This window comes from Moschus berezovskii, chromosome 10, assembly GCF_049115385.1.
Source record: "Moschus berezovskii isolate FMDL1 chromosome 10, NW_MosBer_1.0, whole genome shotgun sequence".
NCBI lineage: Eukaryota > Metazoa > Chordata > Mammalia > Artiodactyla > Moschidae > Moschus > Moschus berezovskii.
In genome coordinates, this window is record NC_142469.1 from 94028515 (window position 1) to 94034348 (window position 5834).

Sequence of the window (5834 nt, forward strand, 5' to 3'; positions counted from 1 at the left end):
CGCGCGCCGGGCGCCGACTGGGCGGGGCCGACGGAGGTGGGCGGGGCCGACTTCTGGGCGGGACCGATGGGTGCGCCTGCGCAGTCCCGAGCAGCCGCCTCCCCTGCGGACAGGTCTGGCCGAGGGGTGGGAATGAGTCAAATAAGTGCTACGCTTCCAGTTCCTCGGTGTTTTCCGAAGTGCTTTGCTCACTTTTCCTCCCACTTGATTTTCATCACGCTGCTCAGAGGTTAGGCGATTAGAGTTTCTATTTTACAGGTGAATGTCAGGGGTCATACAGTTCGTTTATGACAAATCCGTTTTTAGAACCAAACACTCAGAATTTGGCTGCGGCGCTTCTAGCTATAGAACATGAATACTGTAAAATAGAGAATGAGTGACCAAAGATATTCGGACAAAATGCTGGTGAAATTTCCTTTTTTTGGTCAACGTTTTAATGCAACCAGACTACACATACAGTTATGATGTTTCACGATGTATAGAAATACGCGTAATGGACAGTTAGTATTTGTGGACAGGCTTCCTCCAGCCTTTATCTCCAGCCTTTTTCTTCACCTAAGGTGAAAGAGACGCATTTAAGGCGCGGTTTCCTCTAGAAGGGCTTGGTAATTAAAATTCTGATTTTAAAGCATCCCTGCTTTAAAAATATTTAACATACTAATTTTAAACCCCCTAATTTAACACAGACTTATATAAATGCAATTAAGGGAAATACATTCATTCAGTCCACAGATGTTTATTAATCGAGTATTTATGTGCCAGGCAGCACTGTAGGCATTGAGTATATACATGGTCAACAAAATAGGATGTTTCATGAATTCTTGTAAAATTCTGAACTAAGTAGAAAATAATAATTTTGCTATGATGCCTGTAAACTCTGTTGTAATGTTAAAGTATAGTATAAGAAAATACAGTGTATCTTTTTGAAATGAAAAAAATAATTCAATGAGGTACAGATTAATTACCTGAGTTAGACTGAATTGAACTTTATTTTTTCTAAGAGTGAAAAGATTATGTTGAATTATACAGGCAATTTATAGTTTAGTTTTAAAACTTCTCAGAGGGCACAAAATGAATACATATTACATGATTACATTTATATGAAATTCAAGAACAGGCAAAACTAGCCTACACTAACAGAAAGAGGCTGGATTGGGGGCTGGGAGAAATGAGGGGAAAGATTAAACTACCAGAAGACATGAGGAAGTGTTTTTCAGGTGATGGAAATGTTCTGTATTTCAATTAGTTTAGTGGTTAAGGAGATGTATATGTTCATTAAAACTCATTGAACAGTACACATAAAATGGATACATTTTACTGTACATAATTTATACATCAATGAAGTTAATTAAAAAAACCCATCCAAATAGTGACTTACACTACTGTTTCTTACTGGTTGTACTAATCTAGGGAGACTAGGGTATTCTGTTTTTTAGTCATTAAGAGTAGTCTGTAGTAACCTCTACATTGAAGAGGTTTCAAACACCAGGAATTTTTTTCTTTTCATTTCCTCTATATGTTCATGTAGAGTGGAAGCATTCACTGGGGACATTGAACAGTTGAAAACAGAAAACGAGATAATTTGTTTAACTTCTGCCTAGGTATGAGACATGCCACCTCTGCCCACATTTCACTGGCCAGAGCAAGTCATGTGGCCAAGGCTGACTTCAAAGTGATAGGACGTTGAGAAACATATTTGTGTACCACCTTCATGACTACTACACTAGTCATTTCTTCTTTTAGTGTGGTTTTTCTACAACCTCCACCCCTCTAAAATGATCGTATCTAAATTGGGACTCAGAGAAACTAGAGGTGAGTTTTTTCCTGGTGTATGGTGACACTGATTTGATAGGATCGTAAGATACATACAGGGAAGTTAACAAAAATTAGGTACAAAAGATAGGTGCCAGTAAAGAATTCAAATTTTATTCAGTAGGTGTCAAGGAACCATTCAAAGTTCAAATGAAGGAATAATTTATAAAGGAATAGGAAGATTAATTTGATAACTGTGAGTTGAAAGGTTTGGAGGGGAGAGAGAATTACACAGAAGGGAACAACATGAAGACTACTTCTCGACATTATGTATTTGCTGTCTCTTTGCCCTCTTTTGGGCTTCCCTTATAGCTCAGCTGGTTAAGAATCTGCCTGCAATACAGGAGATCCTGGTTCAATTAATGGGTCGGGAAGATCCCCTGGAGAAGGGATAGGGTACTCACTCCAGTATTCTGGCCTAGAGAATTCCATGAACTGTATAGTCCATGGGGTCGCAAAGAGTTGGACACTACTGAACGACTTTCAGTTTGCCCAGTATGTATACGATATAAAGTTACATACTTCCTCCATTTGGCTATGGCAATGTCTGGCTTATGGTAGGCATTACTCAGATACTTGCAGGATAAATGCATTGTCATTTAAAAAAAAAAGAACTTGGAGACACTTTTTACATTTTATCAGAGAAATCTAAAGAACTTTCAGAACTAGTTTCACTCGTCTGGTCTATTGCCTCTGGCTGTCCTCCAAAAATCTGAGCCATCTCTTAAGGTACAGAATATGTATAAGACTAGAAAAGTGTAACCATGATTAAGAATCTGCAAAAAACAAACAAACAAAAAAGACAACAGAGTTCCTTGGTAGCCTAGTGGTTAGGATTCTGGATTCAGTCCCTGGTCGGGGAACTGAGATCCCACAAGCCACACAGTGCAGCCATACACACACACACACACACACACACACATCCCACAAGCCACACAGTGCAGCCATACACACACACACACACACAAAGAATCTGCCGAATTTTTATTAATAGATTATGTCACAGTATTTGCAGGAACAAACTGAGATAGATCCTCAGTGCTCTCTCACCGAGGATAGTGATGTATCACTATCTCACTAGTGATAAGAATGTTCTTCCTAAATAACAGCTTCCATTCTTCCTAAGTAGTATTCTTCCTAAATAATAGCTTCTTCCTTCCTAAATAATAGATTCCATAACAGACTGGCTGCTCCCAGATTGTTGAATGCCATAGGGAAAAAAAAAATCACACCGCCTTGAAGACTGATGCAGAACTGCATATCTCCCCACCTGACACGTATTTTTCTGCATGTCCTACCTCAGTTCTCTCTCTTACTCTTCACATTAGTTATTTCAGACTTGCACCACTGTCCTCAAGCCAGCCGCATACCCCTTCCTGACCTTTCAGCCAATCACTTTATCTCCACCTTGAGAGAAAATTGTGTTCAGTTGATAAGTCCTGTCTGACTCTTCGTGACTCCATGGACTGCATGCAGCACACCAGTCAGCTGTCCTTCACTATCTCCCAGAGTTTGTTCAAACTCATATCCATTGAGTCAGTGATGCTATGCTGCCATCTCATCCTGTTGTCCCCTTCTGCTGTTGCCCTCAATCTTTCCGAGCATCAAGGTCTTTTCTAGTGAGTCGGCTCATTGCATCACGTGGCCAAAGTATTGGAGCTTTAACTTTGGTAACAGTCCTTCTAATGAATATTCAGGATTGATTTCCCTTAGGATTGACTGGCTTGGTCTCCTAGCAGTTCAAGGGACTCTCAAGCACACAATTCAAAAACATCAATTCTTCGGCGCTCAGATCTTCATGGTCCAGCTTTCACATCTGTATATGACTACTGGAAAAATCACAACTTTGACTATACCGACTTTTGTTGGCAAAGTGATGTCCACGCTTGTTAGAGAAAATAGGAGCTATCAGATTGAAATTCCCTCAACTTGCTCACTGAGACAGAGACTACCATCTGCCCACCAAGTCCTCATTTTCCTAATAACAAAGTCTTCCTTGATTAATTTGGGCTTCTTGGAATAAGGACTACTTTTTCCAAGACTCTCATGCAGCTAGGTGTGGCCATCGATCTAACTTCTGGCCAGCAGAAGTGTCGTATGAACTTTTAGGAAGGTACCTTACAGGGAAAGGCCCTGAAAATCCCCCTTCCAGTCACACCATCCCCTCTTTTCAGGTTAGAACATCAACTCTGACCATAAATGACCTTTAGGATATAAGCCATGTGAAGACAGCAGAATTGTACAGATGAAGTATGGACTGACGCTGTGGAGCTGTTATACCAGCTGTCGACTGCCGACTCTGGTCAGTCTAAGCAATTGTTGTTTTGGATTTTATGTGTGTGTGTGTGTGCACGCTCAGTTGTGTTTGAGTCTTTGTGACCCCCTGGACTGTAGCCTGCCAGGCCCCTGTGTCCATGGAATTTAGAAGGCAAGAATACTGGAGTGGGTTGCCATTTCCTACTCCAGGGGGTCTTTCTGGAATCAAACCAGATACTATGTGTCTAAACAGTCTTTGTTTTGGGTTTCTTATGCCACATAACCCAATCCTAATACTTTGACCAACATACAAACGTCTCTTCTTCGCACTGCTCTTTCGTTTGGCCTGTCTCATTGAAAGTGTATCTTGCTTAGTCTAAGCCCAGTTCCTCCACTCGGACTTGAAGATTTTATTTTTTTAATATTAATTATTTTTGACTGTGCTGGGTCTTTGTTGCTGTGCAGGCTTTTCTCTAGCTGCAGCAAGTGGGGGCTACTCTCTAGTTGTAGTGTGCTGGCTTCTCATTGTGGTGGCTTCTCTTATTGCAGAGCACGGGCTCTAGGGTATGTGACCTTCAGCGGCTGCAGCTCGAAGACCCTAGAGCACAGGCTCAATAGTTGCGGTGCACGGGTTCAGTTGATCCCTGGCATGTGGGATCTTCCTGGATCAGGAATTGAACCCATGTCTCCTGCATTGGCAGGCAGATTCTTTACCACTGAGTCACCAGGGAATCCCCAAGATTTTATTTTTTATTTCCATTTTATGCATTTATATTTGTATAGGCAATGCGTTCACATGGTTCAAATTCAAATGATATAATAGCTTATATAGTGGGAAGCCACCTGATATGAAGAGCCGACTCACTGGAAAAGACCTTGATGCTGGGAAAGATTGAAGGCAAAAGAGGGTGGCAGAGGATGAGATGGTTAGATAGCATCACCAGCTCAATGGACATGAATCTGAGCAAACTCTGTGAGATTTTGAAAGACAGGGAAGCCTGGCATGCTGCCTGGGGTCACAAGGAGTCGGACATGACTTAGCGACTGAACAACAAGAGCCAGGCAGTTAACTTGGTTTGATTCTGTTGGGCAGCACCTCAAATTAGTTTAGTTGTTAGATAGAATGACTTCCACCCAGAATCTGCCTGTTTTTTTTTGTTCCACTTCACTATCTTTAAGTAGATTTTTATTTTGCCCCCAAGTTTGCAGTTGTGTGATAGTCAATCCATCAGGAGCTTACTTGGTCATACTAGCAGAATCTAGAACTATCTTTGAAGTATGTCATTTGGTTGACAGTTGGAAAATAAACTTGAAGGACCTGAATGAAGTTAAAGACTCCAGTTAGAAAGTTCTTACAATAACTCAGGCGAGTTGATGGGGGTCTCAACCAAATTAGTTTAACCAAACGAGGGGTGAAGATGATGAATCAGAAAATGTACTAAATAACTGAATTTCATGAGTCATTACATGGGAAATAGTCAAAGTATAAAATGGGCTGCTTAAATTATTTTGGAAATCAGATTATACACTAACATGAAGAGTACATTATATTAGTTAGGGTATGAGTTCAGCAACAGGAAGGAGTGAGCGACAGGCTAGCAATATTAATTTCAAGGGTATGAAGCAGAATTGCATATATCACTTCTGCTCATATCCCACTGGTCAAAACCTTAGTCACATGACACAACCAATTACAAGGGAACATGAGAAACAGGTACGCTAGTGGCACAGTTGAAACATGAACAGGGGCCGGGGCGGGGTGGGGT